The sequence below is a fragment of the Benincasa hispida genome, chromosome 12, assembly GCF_027475165.1.
Source record: "Benincasa hispida cultivar pf3 chromosome 12, pf3_genome.v1.1, whole genome shotgun sequence".
In the NCBI taxonomy this organism is placed as follows: domain Eukaryota; kingdom Viridiplantae; phylum Streptophyta; class Magnoliopsida; order Cucurbitales; family Cucurbitaceae; genus Benincasa; species Benincasa hispida.
This window is the reverse complement of record NC_143489.1, coordinates 35,011,911-35,036,015: the sequence shown is the minus strand read 5'-3', so window position 1 is coordinate 35,036,015 and position 24,105 is coordinate 35,011,911.

Sequence of the window (24,105 nt, the reverse complement as noted above, 5' to 3'; positions counted from 1 at the left end):
CAGACAATTTTTTCAATATACGTTTTTCATTTGAGATAGTAGAGATAATATATAGATATTCTACATTATTCTTGGGAATGATATAGGATACCTTACTGACATTAAAGAATGGCTAGCAGCCCAATTCCAAATGAAAGATTTGGGGGAGACGTAGTATGTACTTAGGATCCAAATCAGTAGGGATCGCAAGAACAGAACACTGGCTCTGTCTCAAGCAACTTATATCGACAAAATGTTGACTTTATATTCGATGAGAACTCTAAGAAGGGTTTATTACTTTTTAGGCATAGGGTTCACTTGTCTAAGAAACAACGTCTTAAGACACCTCAAAAAGTTGAGGATATGAGACGTGTTCCCTACACCTCAATTGTTGGCAGCTTAATGTATGTTATGTTTTGTACTAGGCCATATATTTGTTCTACATTGGGAATTGTCAGTAGGTACCGATCTAATCTAGGGTTAGACAATTGAACAGTAGTTAAGAATGTTCTTAAGTATCTAAGGAGAACGATGAACTACAAACTAGTGTATAGAGCTAAAGATTTGATCCTTACAAGATACACCGAATCTGATTTCTAACTGACAAGGATTATGAGAAATCTACGTCAGGATCAGTGTTTACCCTAAACGGGGAGCTGTAGTGTGGTATAGTACCAAGTAAGCATGCATTGTAAATTCCATTATGGAATCTGAGTATGTGGTTGCTTGTGAAGTAGAAAAGAAAGCAGTTTGGCTAAGGAAGTTCTTGAGTGATTTAGAAGTGCTTTCAAATATGGACTTGTTTATCACCTTATATTGTGACAACAGTAGGACGGTAGCCATTGTTGATCAATTTACGAAGGCTTTCTTTCAACTAAAGTATTTGAAGATTATCTAGACAGTTTAGGTCTACTAGACTTGTATATTGGATAATCTAAAGTAAGTGGGAGATGTGTAATGGGTATATGGATGCATAAGTTTATTGTATTTATTTATAAAAAATCCCGCCTTTTGGATTGTGTACAACCCACTGACTAAAGTTTTAGTTCAAGTGGGTGTTTTTTGGGTTGTATGCCCTAAAACTCGTAGATAGTAAATGTTATTAATTGACCACCATCAATAAAGAGTTATAGATGTTAAATCAATAAATGTTATTATTTGTATTGTTGTCTATTTTGTCTAAATAACCTTAAATTCAATAAACTAACATCCAAGGCTGCCTTATAAATCTTGAACTGTATGCGGAGACAAACAAGGATAAAGATAAGGCTAGGTACCTTATCTTGGTAACACTATGGATACGACTCACTTTGTATTTGATACAAACTTAATGATCCAACATATTTGTGTAGGTGACACGTGAGTGGAGGTATCCTATGCAATGAGTTTGAATAAGATTGGACCGCGAAATAGTAACCACCAGATATAACATCGTTGACTAGTTAGGTTTTTATTTCAATAGGATGACCTAGGCGACTTAATCTTAATTCTGAGTATATTATGAACTCATATTCATGAATGATTGTCCTTTGATTTGCATGGGTGAGGATGGTCAGATCGCCGACCCAATATGCCTACCATTTTGGGATGAGACTAAGTGGAGAGCTGGAAACATAATAATACAAGATGGAATTCACTCTTTCCCTCCTTGAGGGTAAGTAGATAAGTATTCCCTTAAGTGGTATCTCCGGGACTTGAACAAAGAGTCCTACTCTCTCATTGGCTCGAGAGGGGTTTCTATTTATTGGTTGGACCATAAACAGGTTGTTCATTAAAGGAGAGGGCTGGTACTTAAGAAGCCAGAGGTAACCCAAGGGTAAAATGATAATTTGACCCAGTTGAAGTTACAAACACTCGTGAAGGAATTATCGACCCAGTTGGAGTTAAAAACACTCGTGAAGGACTAACTTGTTGGTATTGGTCTATATTTGTGGATACAGAAATATATTTGTAGTGAGAAAAGTGCAACTGTAGGTTTAAGTGGAGTGTACCCACAGTTAACGAATATTGATTAACTTAATTAATGAGTTTAACCAATTAATCTCACATCGTTGAAGCTTCTGATCTACAGGTCCACCGAGTCCCTTGGTTAGCTCACTAAAGGATACTTAAAGGGATAATTTGAAATGTTCAAATTAATTTAAGGAAACTATATATTAATGAGATTAATATATAATTAATTATGGATATGATCTATGATTAAATTGGAGAGCAATATTTGAATAAGATCACACTAAGACCCACAGAAACACGTATGGGTTCAGGGAAAGGATCCCCCGAATATTGGGTAGCTGTTGTTAAACCAGGTAGAATACTTTATGAAATTAGTGGAGTAGCCGAAAATATAGCCAGAAAAGCTATTTCAATAGCGGCATCCAAAATACAATTAATTTAAGTGAATTAGATTCACAAAGAATTAATTAGTAGAGAGGTTTTGCTCATATACATGGGATGTATATGATAATTAAATGTAAATATTAAATTGGGTTTAAGCAATTATTTAATTATTGAGTAAATTAAAACTAAATAAGTGCTATTTAATGTGCAAATTAAATAAGTGTTATTTAATTAAATGAGCTAATTAATTAAATAAATTTTATTTAATTAATTATAGAAAAGAAAAATATTTTGGGAAAGATTCTTGGCTCTTCTCTACCTTTCCATGGCTCTATGACACTCAGACACACTTTAATTGCAGAAAAACTCACAATACACAACTTTTAATGTTATTATGCAGTATTTTCTATAAGCCATAAATCTTCTAAACTCTCCAAAACACTTTTCTCCTCTCCCTCTCCCAATAGTTGGATACAACCTATCCCTCTATTGGAATCCCAGAGAATAACGAGGTAACTCTCGTGGTAGTGTTCGAGATCGTTCAAGGAGTTGTTCATGATCAAGACCATTTGGAGATCCGTTCATTGGAACCTTGGAGAGGATTGTTCGTGGCACTTGGGGAATCTACAAAGGTAAGAACCATTCTAACCCTTTCCCCAATAGAATGCTAATTTACGTGTTTATCTATTCTGTCTAGTACAACGATTTTGTTTATTATAAAAATTGAATTTGCAGGATGCAAGGCGACATCACATGAGAAACGCTTCCATTATGACGGGATTCGATCCCTTCAATGGTATCTATATAAAGAGTTTGAAATGTCAAATAAAATAACTCTTTATTTTATTAAATATATGAATTTGTTTATACATTACAAACAACTAGATTTAGGGCCTAAACCCCAATAAATCTGCTATTGTAGAGATCTTTTTAGGAGGAGGTACTAGAGGTTGTGTTCGCAGCTGTTGTTACGGTGCTAGAGGGAATCCTAGAGCTGTTCTTGTGCTTTGCTAAGTTGAACTTATTGCTATTTGGCTTCGCCGTTGGTTTTTTGTTTTTAATATGCCAAATTTTGAAAACTAAAAAAGTAGCTTTTAATATATATATATATTTTTTTAGAATTTGATTATGAATTTAACCATTATAGTCAAGAAACATGCAAATCATTGTAAGAAATAGGCTTAATTTTTAAAAATAAATAACAGAAACGAAATAGTTACCGGATGGGACCTAAAAATTCCAAAAAAAAAAAAAATAAATGATTGTCAAATATGATTCAAATAATTATCAAGTGAGGTCTTAGTTTGTAAAATTTGAAGATGATTATGTTATACTACCATAAGATCGTGATGCATGACTACATTTTTTTTAATATTCAAATCCTAAATCAACCAGGTTGTCGCCAAATTACCTCCTCTTAATAAGGTCATAGTTGCCAATCCCCATGTCATATTTATGATATATGCATTGAGTTTTAGCAAAATATTAATATTGAAAAAGTTCAAGGAAATTATGAGCCTCAAGTAGTACAAAAGGAGCAACTTTGATATCAAGTTATCTCAATTAGAGATGTATCAGACATACCATTCCCTGCCCCTACTCTCCATTTCATTTCTCATGAAAAAATTCCCCACGGGGATCGGGGCGGGAATTCCCATGGGGAATTCGCAGAGATCGGGATCCGCAGGAAATTTTTGCTGTTAGTTTTTTTTGTAAAAAGCCAATTAATATAAATCACTAGCAAATTTTAATTAAGTAATTAACTCTATCGTTTATTATGGTTAGTTTTATATAACCATTTGAATTTAAAGATAAATTACTCAAATTTTGGCCCAAAAAAGCTAATTAACTTTGTAGTAGAAAGAAATAAATATAGATCGAATTATTCACACATATATATATAATATAAATTTAAATACTTAATTCAAATATATTCATTTTCTTTCCCAATAAATAATCAAATTTAAAATTTAAATGTAATATTTATATAATAATAATAATAACATAATATTAGATAACTATACTAATAATTATGTAGAAGTTAATTGAGGCGGTGATTGGGAATAGGGCGGGGATGGTGTTTAACTCATGGAGAATTTTTTTCTCACTCCCTCTCCTAATCGGGGATCCCGCGGGCCTGTCCCCGTAGAGAAATTCGACATCTCTCATCCCAATTAAAAACACTCCAAACTTCCCATAAATTCTTGTATGTTCCTAGTTTATGGTTTTTTTTAATTTTTGTGAAAAACTATCAAAATTCACGTTTAAATTGTAAAAATGACAATATCATTTTGGCTAGTGTAATTTAAAATTTGTTCCATTTTGGTACTTGTAACTCCAATGGTGCAATTTTAGTTCGTGTATTTTTATTAAATCTTAAAATTGACCCTTAGTTTCTAGTTGAGGTTTTCTCGCAAAGAATAGTTTTATGAGTATCCCTTTATAAATTATGAAAAACATCTTTACATGGTATCATTTCTTATGTGATAATAATTTTATTATTTAACCAACTTGATTAAAAAAAATAATTTTGTATAACTAAATTTTAAATTTATAAAAAAATATATGTATAATGTCTTTTTTTTAACTACAAAGACAAGACCTTGTAAAATTGTCAAAGAAGTATAACTCTGACATACAAAAGTGTTATTGACCATAAAATTTGTGGTCCGAATTCTTTATCTCTATTATACTAGAAAAATAGAACTTATATTATTATAAATCAAAATGTCCCCATGTTCAAATTTTCAATTAATGTTATAAATTGGAAAAATGATGTAAGAAAAATGTTGAACATTGCATTTTATTGTTGTCTCTGCAATCCGTTTCTTCTTCATATTATTATTATTTTTTAATTTTTCTTCATATTATTATTTTTTTAATTTTCTTCCTATTATTATTTTTTTAAATGTTTTTAAATTATTTTATTTTCGATTAAGACCCAATTCAATGAGTAGATGAGTTAAAGGAATGGTTGTTTTCAGATTGCCTCATTCTTTCCTAATTTGTGATTACATTATTTGAAGTTGGAGATGTCAACTAGTGGCAAAATTCTGATTATTCACACCACAGCCCAAGATTTATTTGTGATAAAATTCTTGTAATCTTAGAATGTGAAACTCACTGACTTCAGTTTTGTGGATGTATTACTGTTACCCAATATTGAAAGAAAACTTATATAAAAGATTTGAATATCAATTCTCATCCATCAATTCATTATCTAATAGTAAAGTAGGAAGTTAAGGGTCAAAATGTATCAATGTATCAACATTGAGTTGTTATAACTGTAATTGTAATTACAAAGAAAACTAATAAATGTTGATGCAGCTTTGTTAACCGCATGCAACGTCAAATGTTCATATCATAAAAATATATATATAGGAACACTTACCCTCAGTACACATAAGGAGGGATATTGAATTGGTGAACATTATAAATACTATTTTGAGCAAAAATTATCCTAAGACTATAATAACCATTAGTAAATACTATTTTATACTCCAATTAGCTATAATCAAAACTATATTTACTATTTACTACATTTTACATTCATCTTTTTTATTCTTTGGTACAACGTTTATTATTTTCTTCTCAAATTAAAATAGTTTATACCCAAACACATACTATTATAACTCAAACTAAAATAATCTACATCTCAAACACAAACTATTATAATTTAACTATAATAACCACGATTATAATAACACTCCTTGCCCCAAACGCCAAAGTATTATAGTTCTAAATAAATTCAATTTTGTGATTAATATGAATATCTAAATGAGTAGACCTTGTCAAGACTCAAGATATTAATATTGATTACCAAAATTGAATTTAAGGGTTTGGTTTGGCGTTTGGGATTTAGGATTCGGGGTTTCGAGTTTGGGGTTCGAGGTTGAGGGGCTTAAAGTTTAGGGTACAGGGTTTGAGGTTTATAGTTATTTGACAATTTTGTTTCAAAGAAAGTTTAGAGGATAATGCTTTTTAAATAAAATATGCTTGTTTAGAGTTGCTTGGTAACCTTTTCTTAGTTTCATATATTTTATTTTTGTTTTTCATAAGAAAGAATTTAGAATATTACAAAGTTTCGCAGCCGAACTGCATTTTAATGCAAGAAAACTAATTGTGAAAGTGATAAATGTTGATGCAAGTTTGTCTCTTAAATGTACATATTACAATGCTAGATGTTTTTTACTTTTTTGACATTTTACCATTCTAAATAAATTCAATTGTGGTGATCAATATGAATATCCGGATGAATAAACCTTGTCAACACTCTTGAAGATATTAATATTGATCACCAAAATTGAATTTAGGGTTTGGGGTTTCACGGCTTTAGGATTCGAGATTCGAGGTTCAGTGTTTGAGGTTCAATATTTGGGGTTCGGATTCGAGGTTTGGGATCGATACTTTTTAACTAAAATATCATTGTTATATAGTTCTTGTGACCTTTTCTTAGTTTCTTACCTTTTATTTTTGTTTTTCATAAGAAACAGATGTTTTGAATATTAAAATTTTGTGTTTGTTATAAAATATTTTAAGGCCTCTTCTTTTTGTAAGAAACAACATTTTGAATATTAAAATTTTGTGTTTGTTATAAAATATTTTAAGGCCTCTTCTTGAAAAGTACAATAACTCATCTCATTTGAGACGGGCCTGGGCAAGATGTATCAATGTATCAAAATCAAGATATTTGATAAATGTTGATGAGCAGGTCTGCAACATCAAATATTTCTATCATTGAAAAATATGTAGACTCTTTCACTCTCTAGGCCTAAAAAAGTTACTCAATACAGAGTAGACAATGCTGCTAGTGCTTTTTACTTTTCAAAAGCTTTATAATTCTAAAATTCAATTTTGGTTATCAATATAAATATCTAGATGAATAGATCTCACCATCTTGAAGATATTGATATTGAAGACGAAGCTTTTTAAATAAAATATCATTATTTGGTGACATTGTCTTATTCATATATTTTATTTTTGTTTTTCGTAAGAAACAATAATGCCAAAATTTTTTAATATTACAATTTTTTGTTTGTTATAAAATATTTTAGGACCACATTTTGAAAAGTATGATAAGACCCATCTCATTTGGGATAGGTCTGACCAAGATGTATCAAGATAAAGCCAAACGGCTATAATTGTAATAAGAAGAAAACCAATTGTGAGAATGATAAATGTTGATGCGAGCTTTGTTAGCTAGCAACGTCAAATATTCCTATCATGTAAAAAAATATATAGGAACTCTTTCACTTGTAGACGTAAATGGTTAAAAAATATATAGGATTCACTATGTAATAAACAATTGTTATGATCAATATGAATATCTAGATAGGTAGCCATTGGAGACGCTCTCGAAGATATTAAGATTGATCACCAAAATAGTAGGCTAACTTTTTCTTTTTCTTATCATTTAATGTAATTAGTGTGCTTTTTCAACTTTACATGAGATTGAGATTTAAATTGAATAATATTTTTTAAAATAAAGGAATAGTTTTTTTTTAAAAAAAAAAGCTAAATAGTAATTTATATTAGAAATATGTTTTATTTCTAATGAAAGTGATTATCTTTTATTTTTAAGTTTTATTATTATAAATACAAATATTATTAGTTTGTTTATTCTCTACTATCAAAGAGTTAAATTAAGAGATTAAAAAAAAATCAATTTGAAAACTTAAAAAAGTATATGTTTTTCAAAAACATGTTGATTCAATTTTGTTTTGAGTAATAATAAGATTCTTTTTTTTTTTTGTTAAAACTATAAAGAAAAAATGTAAGTAGAATAGTTCCAAATAGTAGATTGAAAAGCTAAACAAACTCTAAAACCTTCCTCCTAAATTTAAATTAAAAAATAGTTACCAACTTATGCTAAATTTTAATATGTAAAAGAAAAAAATGAAAACATATGCTAAATTTTTCTTTTTCTAAAATATTAAAAAAAAAAAGGAAAAAAAAAGGAAACCATCCTTATAAAAATTAAAAAGAAAAATTTAGAGGAAAAAAAAACTTATGCTAGAATATAAAGATATAAATGAATATCATTCTTACATATAAATGGTTATATAGTACATAATAATGTATTTTCCAATTTAAACTGAGTCATAAAGGTAACAAAACAACAAAATAGTATATAAAATTTATGTGCATTGTATATATAAGAATAAAAATTGAAAACTTTGAACCTAATTGGAAGGACTTGTTCTAATAAATTTTCCAAAAGGTGAATTTCTTTTAAATTTATTTTTTGAGTTCATGCTTATGGAATAGGAGATGCAACCATCATCATTAAGATTGTAATTAAGGTTGGAGATAGACTTGGTGGTTACTAACCCATTCATATGTCAATTAAGTTATGTTCGACACATTAGTGTTCTTGAATGCAACCATTATGACAAGTCGTTAATAGTAGCCATTATGAAAAAAATTCCATACTATACTAGACATTTGTTGTCATACCCCGTCCTAAGCCTGAGTCTGAGGAGAGGCGTGAGGGACCATAGAGACCACTCTTTTGTGATACATAGCGCCCATCTTTACCTTACTAAACTCAGTAAACAATTGATTGAGTAGGCTCATTTTATTACAATAGTGTAACGTTTATACAACTCCAAGACTTAACTACAAAGTTTACATCAACAACTCTAAAACCCCAGAAGTGTAACTGTGGCTGTGGCAGACCTTGACCTTAGCAGCACCCTGGAACTCCTCACCTTTCGCTACTGGGGAAGAAAAACATGAAATAACAGAATGAGTTTCACAAAGCTCAGTGAGTGGTAAGCAACTTCTAGAGTCTATTTCAACTCATAATAACAAGCATATCATAAATACGAGGTTAATACTCAAACCTCTGCTTAGAATGAGTCTGGTCTCAACTTCTATTTGCACACACGATAGATAGTTAACTGTTACTAATCATGAACGCTTACTCTTTTGTGTTCCCTTTGTTTCCTATGTGCACATAGCTCCCCGCTCATGGGCTCAGAAGCTAGACCCGTCGACCCTCTGACCATCCCATACGAGGTTCCTCCCACAGGCTCAGGAACTAGACCTCTCGGTCCCCTGACCATCCCGTGAGGTTCCACATCCGGGCTAAGGAACTAGGTCTATTGACCCCTTTACCATCCCGATCACATAATCTCATTCTCATGCTAGATACTCATTCATAACATAAGCATATACAATTTACTCTAAAAGATATGCTTAATACTTAAAAGGAAAATACCACTCACCTTGATAAGATATGAATCTTCCTTTCTAGAAGTTTCTTGATCACCTTGGGCTCCCTTTTGAACCCTAAGATCCAGATTCAAATTTAAGCTCAGATTTCTTATAGTTCTAAGTCTTATCTCGAGATATTTTCTTCTACAAACATGCTTTAAAATGTCTCAGGAAGCTTACCTTAAAATCTTAGCTCAAAACTTCTCGTGGTTTGGTCGAAATCCTCAAAACATCAAGACTGACCCAAGCTTATCCGACAGCTCGACCCTTCTGCCTTTTCCTCAGCTTCTTCTCTGGCATCCCTATTATGAAAACTAGACTCTCTCATATTTCAGGTGGCTTTGAAATCACTCCAAACGCACGAGTATTCTGGGAGAAATCCTCGTCCCAAGTTGATGCTACTTCCAGACTTCACTGCCCGACAACATCTCCTTCTCTTGGAACTTCATGACCAACACATGGTCTTACTCCCAACACATGGCCTTCATGATCAACAGATGGTCTCCTTCAAATCTACCTTCTAACACTCTTCCTTACACTCTTTGAAGAGGATTTGGCTTATGAATTGAAGAGACATCTTGTGGTGGTATTTATATGCCAAAGGAAATGATCCTTCTCATCTTTACCAAGCCTCAACGCAAGATACCTCCTACTTTGGGGTGTTTGCACCATGTTTTGCCACCACCTACTCCTTTGACATTCATCTACTCTCATGCCACACACCTACTTGAGTTGTCTTCCTCATGCATAAGACTTCCTTTGCATGAAACTTAATTCGTCCAACTTCTACTAACTAAAGTCTATCCATCTCTCGGTATAGCCATTTGTCCAGATGAGCTCATCAGTCTTGCGTAACACAAGTCCCAACACCGCTCCATCGTGTAGTTCTTGTATCTATCGCTTAGCTCCAACGCCCAATCGTGTAGCTCAATCGTTTAGTAAACGATCTTGCTCTCAACGATCTCACGCATAGCCTATTGCTTAGCTGTCGTGCCCATCGTTTAACTCTATCGTTTAGCATCAACGCCTTATTGTTTAACGTATCCGCTCATCGCATAGCGTCATCGCTCAGTGCCTGCGTTTATCACATAACACCCATCGTTTAGTATTCTGCCTATCGTGTAGCGCGTCTACTCATCGTGTAACGCCATCGTGTAGTCTATCGCTCAGCGCCCGCGCATCGTCTAACATTTAAGCTCATCGTCTAGCACCCGTTCAACGCTTAATACTATCGTTTAACGTTGTCGTATAGCGCTATCATTTAGCTTTTATGCTTATCGTCTAGCGCCCGTACTAATCGTATAGTGCTTAACGCCTATCGTATAGCCCGATTGTGTAGCGCATCTCTTCACATCGCTTAAGCTGTGCGTAGTTACATGATCACCTAGTGCATCGCTGAGCTCCGCACATTTGCTACACGATTGCCTACCTCATTGTGTAACGCCGCTCATTTGTTACATGATCGCCTAGCTCATCGTGTAGTTCTACTCATTGCTATACGATTGCCCACCTAGCGCCTTGCACCCAACATCTCGCTCTCTCCGCTCTCGGTCACAAGCAACTTTAAGCAACGCCTCTTGCCAACGCCTCGGCTAATCATGCGTTCAACCTCACAAACGCATGGTTGCCTTCCACTTCATACTATACTTAACCTCATCTCATGCGTTAACACCAAACGCATGGTTCCTTTTGATTATACACTTAGCCAAATTTCACCAATTAAGGCTTAACTCAAAGCTACTTGAGGAAAATCTATTCGACACTTAGAAATTTCCTTCTCTCCAATATAGGATTTAACTTTCACTTAGTTAATTCCCTTAATTACCTACTTGAGTAGGAAAAATGGAAATCCGGGCTTCACCTTTACTCCATCTAATATGAGAGAGAATCTATTCTTAGATTAGTTCTACGACAACAAAATAAACATTGTTGACCACTTGAAAATATTAGAAAACTCTCAACTTAAAATAATAGACATGATTGAAAAATGTTATAATATATATAAATATAAGATTAAAATCACCAATTAGGGATATGATTTACAATAGTTTAAAATCTAAAAACTAGTTTAGTTCCCGAACTTTGAAAGATTTAATTAAGTCGTTAAATATTAGATTTTAATCTTGTACTCCATATAGTTAAAAACTGATGTGATATCATGTGGACAAACACAAACGTACGTTAAATTATAAAATGTTATATAATCAAAAGATTTGAGTTTTATAAACTAAAAATAGAACCAGTGTTAAAATTAAGAGAAATCAACTAGTTAAGATATATACTATCGACAAAAAGTTAGAAGTATAAATCTCTCGAACTCGACATATATTATATCATCTAGGATTAGTCTAACTTCATAAATTAGCTTAAATGTAAATAGATGCTTACTAAAATAGAAAACGATATATAATATCTATTAGTAAAACTGAACATTAGTGATAATTGGAATCACACTCTCCTTTGAGGTCTGAAAATTTAACTATTCCATCCTTTACTTGGTCAGGTATGGACTAGAGAAAAAAAAAAACATAAACGATTGTAATCAAACATTTAGGGTTTGGATTTTTTTTTTTTTTTTGCCTAGCCTATAACTTGGCCAAGATGATCACTTCCTCCGTCATAATATTTTTTTACTTTCATTCTAAATAGTGCCAAAATAAATCCAAATACAAGACATTAATGACCTACAATTTATACATTAATAGTATTACAATAGTTGGAAAAAAAAAAACAAAGAATATAATTTTGTTTTAAAATGATGTTAAAGAAAAACTCAAACCTACCTAGTCGGGTTGATTCCAAGCTAAAAAACAGTATATAACTTCTCAATTTTGGGTATCCAACCTCTCAGACACATCTGGTCAAGTCATCACTAAGTATAGAAACAGAACTCAATTTTCAATTCTTAAATCCAAAGGAGACCCGACCAGGTAATCATTAGGTTTCTTAGTCTTTGGATCTCGTCCTTAACATAGGAAGCCAAAGTTGGTTTCATAATATATTTCAAAATTGTGCAAAAACAATTAAACAACATATTTATTTTGGACTATTGAGAGAACATGATGTTAAATAGATGACGTGATGAAAAATCATAATTTTGTGGAGTAAAATTTTTATGAAGAGAAAAAAGTTTTACGAAATTAAAAGAATTTGGTTAAGTTGTGACTTGTGAGTCGTGACTAATGATAGTGTTGTGATTTAATGAGGTAAGGAGGGTAGAAATGTAATTATCAAATGATTAAAAAAAACAGGTCTTTTCAAAATGGTCCACTTTTCTAAACGTAAACATCTTGGGGGTTATATTTGTCAATTCCCATATAATCTATCACTAAGGGCCCAAGGCAATAATTTATTGCTTTCATTTATATTCAAACACGTAATAAAAGAGATGTTGGCATCTAAAATTACCATTAAGAAGTTGGTACTAGACAAATCTTAGTGCCTTCCACGTATTAAAAAGATCTCTTTGAATGAGTGGAGGAAGAAGCTTTGGACTTTATTCCAAATGGAATAGAAAGAAAATTATTTAAAGAGAGTAAGGCATATGCTAACTAACTTTTATACATGATATTTAATATTAGTATGGTTTAGTCACTCACTTTCCAATAATAATCATGCATAGCGAATAAACTATAGGTCATTAAGTGTTTCAATTTTGTAGTGTGTATGCCCTACATGTTTGCCATTTGCAACAAATTTTCTTTTAGACTTTTAAAATATCAATTCATTAAGGATATAGCGAATATATAAATTTCATATGGGTCTTGTAAGCTTACTAATTATAATTTAAAAGAGACTTGTATTCACGAATTATTGATATATACTTATTCTATTTTGTTACGAATAGGAAACAACATGTTTATATGGTTGGAAAATATTTTTATCATATGATTTCTGAAAATTATGTTTATTTTAGTTTCTTTACAATGATCTTTGTCTTTCTTAACTAGATTATTTAAGTTCTTAACTTAATTTTAATTAAAAATAAATAAAAAAAAATTATATATTTTTTAAATTTTCAAAACTCTAGACATAGATTTTGAAAACATTTTTAGACAATAGATGACATCAAAGAAACTCATAAGTGAATTAGTGTGTATCAATTTATTTTTTAAAAACAAAAACTTATTTTTAAAACCTATTTTTTTTTAGATTTCAAATTTTCGCTTGGGTGGTTGAAAACAATCCTAAAAAGTAGGTTAAAAAATCAATAGGAAAAATTAAGAGGTGTCTGACTCACTAACATGAGTTAGGTTGGATTGCTCAATGTTTAACCCACCAACTTTAAATGTTGGTGGAGTTGAGTTGATTATTTTTAACAACTCACCCAAACTCTCCTTCCCTCCAATGTTTTAATGGCTCCACTCATCGGTCACCATCAGCGACTATTGTGTTGTCGCACTCCGGTGATTAACTCCGGCGATCATGCTTTTGCACGACCAACTCTAACGACCAACTTTGGACTCCATCAACCACCTCCAATGACAAACTCCGGTGAAAATCACCTACAATGATCATCTTCAATGACAGCCACCTCAAATGACCAACACCAACATTCACGTTTGGCGACCTACTCTAGCGAAGACCACTTCTAATGATCAACTTTGGCGACAACCACCTTTGCAGCCAACTCCAACGATCACCATAAGCAACCAACTTCAACTACCAACTTTGTTGTTCGTCTCCAACAACTAAGTCTAACGACCAATTCAATCAATAATATACCAAAAAGGAAAATAAAAACAAAAAAAGAACCTTGGTTGGCAAGAGTGTTTTTAAATATAAATTTGAAATGATTAGTTTGCAATGTTAATAGTCGCATTTTATAGTAACTTTATACTGGGAGATTGTCTAGGGATGATGGGGTTATCCTTATAGACCTATTTGTCTCAAACATCCAGAAAATCGGTTGTTTCTTAACAATCGTACCACGGTCTTGGAAGATGTATCGTTTGCATCTACGTGTGATGATTGACTACCTTAACTACCTTAAGGAACAATTTTTTTTTTTTGTATTTATATATATATTTGCAAACATGTAAGTATAAGGAACAATATTTTTTTGTATATATATATATATTTGTGAACATGTAAGTAGACCTTAATAACAACCCTATCTTTTGTGTACGTTCAACTCATACGTTCCATGACCCTAAAGTAGGTTGTAAGATTGTTGATTATATAAACAATAGTATTTTGTCTATAATAAGTGCAATATTTATATATAGAAAATTGTAAAAAAATTGTTCAAAATGACCCAAAAAGCAAAAACTCTTCTATGGCTGACCTCTTTCTACAAACTTGTTTGCTATTAACTGTTGTGGCCTGTGAAATATCACTTTTACCCCCAATATTAAATACTTCACTTTCTCATCTATTTGCTACGTCTCTTTTGCTCTTCCTTTCACCAACCAAAAAAAAGAAAAATTATTATCATTTAAAAGTAAAGATGTTTCAACATTTTGCTCAATTTATAAGCAAAGTTGGAAAGTTCACGAAAAACGTATAAAAATGAGTGGTCATTTAGTTAAAACGAAGTTATATCGACAAATATATGACAAAAACAAAATTATCGCACGTGTAGAAAATGTGTGTGATCGCTGACATCATGGTGTGCCATCGTGATGTCATAGTGCTCGATCGCTGACATCATGGTACTCGATTGCTGACGTCATGGTACATGATCGCTTTGAAATTTTCTTTCGGTCATATATCCATTGACACAACTTTGGTTTAGCTAAATGACCACAAGTTTTCATATGTTGTTTCGTGTTCTTTCCAACCATACTTGTAATTCTAGCAAAACAATTAAACAATCTTTGAACTCAATACTCCAAAAGTAAAACTTATCAAAGTTTAAATGTTGTAGGGCCATTTATATTCAATATTCTTTTACATTTTACTCTTTTTATAAGCATTATTAGAAAGAGCACAAAAAATGTATGAAAACAAGTGGCTATTTAGCTAAACATGTTGGATTTTATGCTCTAAAACTTGTAGATAGTAAATGTAATTAATTGACCGGCATCAATAAAGAGTTATTGATGTTATTTCAATAAATGTTATTGATTATGTTACGTCATCAATAAAGAGTTATCGATGTCATTTTAATAAATGTTATTGATTGTGTTATATTTTATTTTGTCTTGATAACCCTAAATCTAATAAACTAACATCCAAGGTTGTCTTATGAGTCTTGAAAAGTATGTGAAACATACAGAAATCAATATTCAAGATATACAGAAATCAATATTCAAGATACAACTTAAATGGTCTATAGTATAGGGATAAGGTTGGGGTACCTTATTCTGATGATACTATGGATACGTCTCACTTTGTATTTGATATAAACACAATGATCCAACACGTTCGTGTAGATAACATGCGAGTAGATGTATCCTATGTAATGCGTTTGCATAAGACTGAACCACAAAATAGTAACCATTAGATGTAACACCGTTGACTAGTTAGGTTTCTATTTCAATAAGATGACCTAGGCAACTTAGTCATAATCCTTAGTGTATTATGTCCTGTTCACAAGGGATTATGTTTTGATTGTAGGTGAGCATGGCCAGTTCGCTGACTTAATAAGCCTACCATTTTGGGAACAAGACCAAGCGGGGAGCTGGGAACATAATATTACAAGATAGAATTCACTCTTTCCCGACTTTAGGGTAAGTAGATGAGTGTTCCCTTAAGTGGTGTCTCTGGGACTTGAACAAAAGACCCTACCCTCTCATTAATTTTTGTTAAATGGTTGGATCATAAACAGGTTATTCATTAGAGGAGCACTGGTACTTAAGGATACAAAGGTAACCCAAGGATAAAACGATAATTTGACTCAGTTGGTGTTACGAACAGTCGTAAAAGACTAACTTGTTGTTATTGGTCGATATCTGCAGACACAGAAATATATCTACAGTGAGAAGAGTACAGTTGTGAGTCTTTAGTGGAGTGTATCCATACTTAACTAATATTGATTAATTTGGGTAATGAGTTTAGCCAATTAATCTCACATCATTGGGGCTTCTGATATGTAGTTTATTAGGTTTCCTTCTTAGCTCAATAAAGGATATTAATGAATTATTCAAATCAATTGAAGGAATTGTATATTGATGTGATTAATATATAATTAATTATAGATGTGATCTATAATTCAAATTACGTAAGAAAAATATATTTGAATAAGATTCAAATATTAGATTTATATGAATTCGATTCCTAAAGAGATGTATAATATAAATATGTTATATTTATGTGTTAATTAACTCTATATTAAATATTACTTAATTGATTGATTAATGGTTAATTAGTTGATTAAGAAATGATAGAGAGATGGAAGAATATAAACATGTGATATTTATATATATTAATTAATTAACTATATATGTTAACTTAGATTTAATATTTGGTCATTTAATTAATGAGTTATTTAATTAATTGGCATCAAGGGTAAAAAGAGAATTAATTGGAGAATATTTAATTAGTTAATTAATTAATTAGTTGGTTTTTATGAAAAACTTATCATAGTCTCCATAAATAAATTCCTCTCTATATTCTCTTCAATCTCTCTACCTCTTCCTTTTCCAAGGGTTGGAGATCACTCATCCAACTCTTTGAATCCTAGAGAATAACGAGGTTATTCTTAGTATCCGTGATTGTTGAGGAGACGTTCATTCGAAAAACAAGAGGAATTTTGAGGAGCTCAGGAGTCTACAAAGGTAAAAACCATTCTTCCCCTTTGTTTCTCCCTTCTTGAAGCATGTTGTAGTACATAATGTATGTTGTTTATTCTATTTATGTTCTGTTTAGCTTGCTATTTTTGTTTCATATAAAATGAAAAAACCAAATGCAAGACGATCCTAACGCTTCCGCTCGAGATTCGATCCCTACAAAACCGAAATTGTGTCTACGGAGATATAACTAAAACAAAATTCACTAAAAGAAAACGCCTATTTCTCAACACTCCAAATCGCTAGAAAATGATAAAAAAAAAAATGTGTCGCTCCTGACAACTAAATGGGCATCGAGAGTTTGGTTGGAAGAAACCCGTCAGGAGACCATCTTCTGCCGCACGAATACACACCGTCGGGAGTTATGATCATGCACCATGTCATCAGTGATTGCGTACCTTTTCTGCACATACGATAATTTTGTTTTTGTCACATCTCCATCGACACAAGTTTGTTTTAGTTAATTGACATTTTCATACATTTTTTTCATGTTCTTTCCAACCATACTTGTAATTCTAACCAAAAAAAAAAAAAAAAAAAAAACTTCGACTTCAATACTCTTTATAAGTACAATTTATCGAAGTTGAAATGTTTTAGGGTCATTTATGTTCAATATTCTTTTACCTTTTTCTGGTTTTATAAGCATTATTGGAAAGAGCACAAAAAAATGTATGAAAACAAATGGTCATTTAGTAAAAGTGTTGGACCTGTATGACAACCTAGAGGGGTAAATAGGGTTTAATTAAATTTTTTCTTGAAATATGCTCAAATTGATCCAATTAGATATTTTTAAATTAAATTGATAAAAAAAACTCTCATTTATGCTAAATAACAAGATTGATAAAATTATGTAATAATATACTCAATTAATCTCAACCAACAAAATCAAGCAATTAAAATTAAATGCAAGAATAACTAGGAAAGAGATAGAGAAGAAGACACCGTGGTTTTTATAGTGGTTCGGTCAAACACGACCTACATTCACTTTCTTAAGTGCCTTTTGGGACTTCGATTAAAAAAATCTTCCTTTGACTCTTTCCATGGATGAGATGCTTCTTTTACGAGTTTAAGAGCAAACCCGATTCTTTCCACGAGGTAGGATCCAACCGTTATAATATTTTGAAACTTTAAATCACACAATGAAACTCTCTAAAAAGAGTGGGTATATAAGATTAAGCTCACACACTTTAATCCTCACAATGCAATAGAAATTTCTCTTAAGAATAAGATGAAAAGAAAGAAATTGGAAGCCTGTAGAGAGATAAACAATTGTGGTTTTTTTTTTTTTTTTTTTTTTGCTAATTTTGAGGATTGTAAAATGTGAAAAGTTGTTGTAGAAATTTGGAGAAGAAGATGGGTTTAAATAGGGAGAAAATTTTTTTAGAAACCACACTTAATTTGGTCCATTGGATTTGGGAAAAGAAAAATCAATGGTGGAGATTTTAAATTAAACTAATCGTTGGATACAAACAAAATATAATATTAAATTCGCTTTATTTTGAAATTCATTTTCTTTTTAAAATCAATCCAAAATAAAAAACATACCATGTGTCAAAAACTAGCCGATAGACACATACATAAAATAATATTAATCTATTTTCCGTTTAAATTCACTTTTTTTAAAAAAAAAATCATTCTTTTTAAAATCAATCCAAAAAAAAAAAATATCACGTGTCAAAAACTAGCCGTTAGACACAAACATAAAATAATATTAAATTCATTTTCCTTTTAAATTCATTTTTGTAAAATCAAACTAAAACTCAAAAGCCCATCATGTGTCACTCTCTTAATGATCCACCATTCAACCAATATGTTGCCACATGTCTACATGCAAATGGTCCAATTATGTATGTCATCCACCACGATATTTTATTGTTAAACTTGTTTCGGCCATATCTTCCTCGTTTGATCTCTGATTTGAGTGATTCAAATTGTGTTGGAACTGTTATTCCAAGCTCTACACAATAGACACTTCAAAATTAAAATGTTAATGAATAAAAACAGGTTTGTTATAATCAAAATATTAATTAATTAATTTGAGGTTAAGGACAAAAAAGCCAATCATCTCTCCCTATTTAATAATGACAAACAAGTCAAAAAAAAAAAAAAAATCCACCTCTTTAATAATAACAAATAAGTCAAGAAAAATAAAATCCAAATAGGTGTATGATATGAAATATGAACAAGAATCACACCCAACACACATATAATTTCAATTAAATTGAAAACAATGAATATTTCAATAACAACATGTTTTCATTTTTCTTATTACCTCTCCCCCTTTTGGAATCAATCAAAAAGAACAATTAAGAAAAATAAACAATGACATGAAAGCTTCCTCTAGAATCACAAGCACATACTTTATATTTCTTCTCATATTGACATGCCTTCTAAAAAATATAACAAATAATATCTTAAATTCAGGAGGCTTGAAAAAAATTAACCAAGCTCAAGCTTAATTCTATTTGAGACCAAATTTCACAAAATTCTCTCCCTTTTGAAATCAATTGAACACTCTCCCTTAATAAGAGATCAAAAAGACTTTTAGCATATATTAGGGTAGAAATATCAAAATATATTTTTACTCCAAATATAAACAATATGCATAAGAGGGCACATCAATAAACTAATATGGGAATTATTTTCATTCCAACGTGAAATTCATATATTAAAGTGTATAACTCCCTCTAAAATCAAGTAATTTCCTTCTAATAGAAATATGTTAACAAAAACTAAGGAGATAAAATCAATCATGTAAAATCTAAATAATTGAGATACCAAAATATTAAATATTATGAAATAAACACTAATTGTTGAAAAACAAATTATACCAAATAATAGTAAATCATATTAGCAAATTAATATACGCATGGTAACAACACATGCAAGAATTTTACCAATTTTGAGCAAAATGCTAATGGGGAACAAGAAAGTGACAATTTTATAAAAAATCCTCATATAAAAAGGAATTTAACTCTTCAAAACAACATTCTCTAACCACATTCTTTTCAACATTGAATAAAAAAATATATGCATAACTCATGCTCAAAAGACATTAAATAAACTCTAATCAATTTGATCCAAAGAATAATCAACATATATTAATCATCAAAACAAAGATAATTTCTTTTTGCAAAACTCAACATCCTTTTTCTCAATATTTTCCAAGAAAAACAAGGGGTAGAGCAAACATCTAATTGATCAAAAAGCCAAATAATAAACAATATAGATAAATGCCAACTTCAATAATTTCTCATGGACATTGAATTCTATTACAATATAATTCAAGAAAACAAATTTAAACTTTCCAAAACCATTCAAAAGATATAATTTCCATAAAAATAACAAAAGCATAATTATTTCAAGAGTTAAAAAAAAAAATGTTACCAAATATGCAATTTTCTTTGTTGGATTAAGCAAGTTTTTTAGTTGCTCTAATTTGAATTAATTCCCAATTCGAAGTCCAAACAACCATTTGCTTCTTGAACTACACTTACAAAGAAAGCTTAATCAAAAGATTTTGGTATTCATTTCTTGGGTCATTCATTGTTAGTGAGCAAAGCCTTTGGAATCCATTTTAAATTAGTTCCAATATTACTATGATACATTTTTAACAAATAACAAGTATTAAATTTATGACCAATTTTGCCACATGAATAACAAGTAACAGTAGCAAAAAATTTATTATTAACAAATTGATTTTGCACCTTGTTTCTATTCAATCACTTCTTTCTAGGATCATTTTTCAGTTTATAACAATTTGGTCTAATATGCCTTTTAACTCCACAAAAATGACATGTAGGCACAAATTTTGATTTCACACGCACATCTTTAGCATTTACATATCTATGTACAAATTTACCATTAGGCATGCATTTAGATTTAGCAAAGCAATGTTTGGCTACAAAGTTTGATTTTTCATGTAAAGATCTAGTTTTTTCATACGTATTCACAAAATTCATGCTTTAAAAACATTCTGATCTTGCATGAAATTGATTATGCACGAGATTTAATTTCCCATGAATACTTCTAATTTTTTTTCATGCTTGAGAACAAATTTAGTTTCAACAGTAAGCACATTAGGTAAAATATCATTAGACATACAAGAAGTGACTTTATCAAAAGTAGTTTTAGAACTACGTGAACAATTTCCATTTCCATTCACATAGCATAATCCCTTTTTGTGATTAAAAGGTTTACACATATCAATAATATTGTATTCTCTTTGTGCATCAATAGTCAATTTCTTAATACAATCTTTTGCAATTTCAAGCTCTTTATTAACAAGTAATTCTTTTTCTTTAAGTATATGCAAAAAGATCGTTTTTCTCATGAATATCACATTCAAGAAATTTAATTTTGTCCATAAAAGAAATTTTCTCTTTTTCTAATTCTATATTGCTAGTTTCTGAATCAATAATTTTATTTTTCAAACTAGCGATTTTATCACTTAATTCCAAAGAACTAGATCTAATTTTCTCACTTTCATTCATCAAATTATTTAAATCAATTTTCATTTCATATGATAAAGATTTGAGCTCATCATTCTCAACTTCAAGAGATTTAATCCTATCAATCAAAACATTTTTCTCTTCACAACAAGAATCATGCACCAACACATCATTAGCTCCATTTTTCAAACATGCATTTTCATCTATCAAAGTTTTATTCTCAACAATTAATATCTTATACTTCTTTGATAATTTCAAGTATTTGGAGTTAACTTTTTCAAGATCATATTGCATACTTTCCAATACATCACATAGTTCATCATAAGTAGGGGACTTTTGAATTACCTCATTTTTTGTCACTTTCATCTCCAGAATCATTGACAAAATGAGACATTATGCACAAAAAGGAACCATCACGTTTTTCATTTTCTCTTTCATAGATTTTTACTTCATGTTGTGAATTGTAATTCTTCTTCACATCAAATAAATCATTGATACTGCAAGGAGAATTTTCTACACTATACATATTGTCAAGAAAATTCCACATATCATATGCATAATGAAATTGTGAAATTTTATCACATATTTTAGTATCCAAAGCACTACATATGATATTTATGGTTTGAGCATTAAAAGAGAGCAATTTATAATTCAAATTTAGTTTGGACAAATTATGGATTAAAATTTTTACCATTAAAGAAAGGAGGTGTATCAACATATTGACCTTCTAAAGTTGCTATAAAACTCTAACAATTAAGCTTGTAAATAAAATTTTCAAAATATTAACAAGATATTTTAGTACCAAAATAATATTTGAAAATTAATTTTAAGTAAAAAGCTACCAACTCTGATACCAATTGTAGGAATGAGAAACTCAAACAATGGGTATCAATCTAAAATGATTTATGAAAATTTTTATCACAAACACAAAGCAACCGACTCTGATACCAATTGTTGGACCAATATGGTAACCCTAAAGGAGTTAATGAGGTTTAATTAAATTTTTTCTTAAAATATGCTCAAATGGATCTAATTATATAGTTTTAAATTAAATTAATAAAAAAACTCTAATTTATGTTAAATAACAAGATTGATAAAAAATTATGTAACAACATACTCAATCAATCTCAACCAACAAAATCAAATGCAAGAATAACTAGAAAAGAGATAGAGAATAAGACAACGTTTGTAGTGGTTCAGTCAAACACGACCTACATCCACTTTCCCAAGTGCCTCTTGGAATTTCAATTAAAAAAATTTCTTTTGACTCTTTCCACGAATGAAGGCTAAATCGCTACCTTACTTCTTTTACGGGTTCAAGAGCAAATCCGATCCTTTTCACAGGTAGGATCCAACCATTACAATGTTTTGAAACTTTAAATCACACAATGAAACTCTCTAAAAAGAGTGGGTGTACAAGATTGAGCTCACACACTTTAATCCTCACAATACAATAAAAATTTCTCTCAAGAATAAGATAAAAATAAAGAAATTGGAAGCTTGTAGAGAGAGTAACAATGATGATTTTTTTTTTTTTTTTTTGCTAATTTTGAGGATGGTAAAATGTGAAAAGTTGTCATAGAAATTTGGAGAAGAATACGAGGGGAAAAAATTTTAAAAACCGCGTTTAATTTGGACAATTGAATTTTGGAAAAGAAAAATCAATGATGAAGATTTTAAACTAAACTAGGCGTTAGACACAAACAAAATATAATATTAAATTCTTTTTCTTTTGAAATTCATTTTCTTTTTAAAACCAATCCAAAAATAAAAAACATATCATGGGTAAAAAACTAACCATTAGGCATAAACATAAAATAATATTAAATTCATTTTTCTTTTAAATTTATTTTCTTTTTAAAATCAATCCAAAAAATAGAAACATACCATATGTCAAAAACTAGCTATTAGACATCAACATAAAATATATTAAATTCATTTTTCTTTTAAATTTATTTTTAAAGTCAATCAAAAAATAAAAAATTTACCATGTGTCATTCTCTTAATGAACCACCCTTCAATTAATATGCTACCACATGTCTACATGCAAATGGTCCGATTATGCCACATCACCCACCATAGTATTTTCCCGTTAAATTGTTTCAACCATAACTTCTTCGTTTGAACTCCAATTTGAGCGATTCAAATTGTGTTGGAACTGTTATTCCGAGCACTACACAATAGGCACTTCAAAACACTTAAATTGTTAATAAAAAAAGCAAGTTTATTATCATCAAAACATTAATTAATTAATTTGAGGTTAAGGGCCAAAAAGACAACAAAAAGAGATGTAGAAATAGAGGAGAAGGTGAAGTATTAAATATTGAGGGCAAAAGTGGTATTTCACATATCAAAAGGGTTAATGGCAAACAAATTTTTAGAAAGAG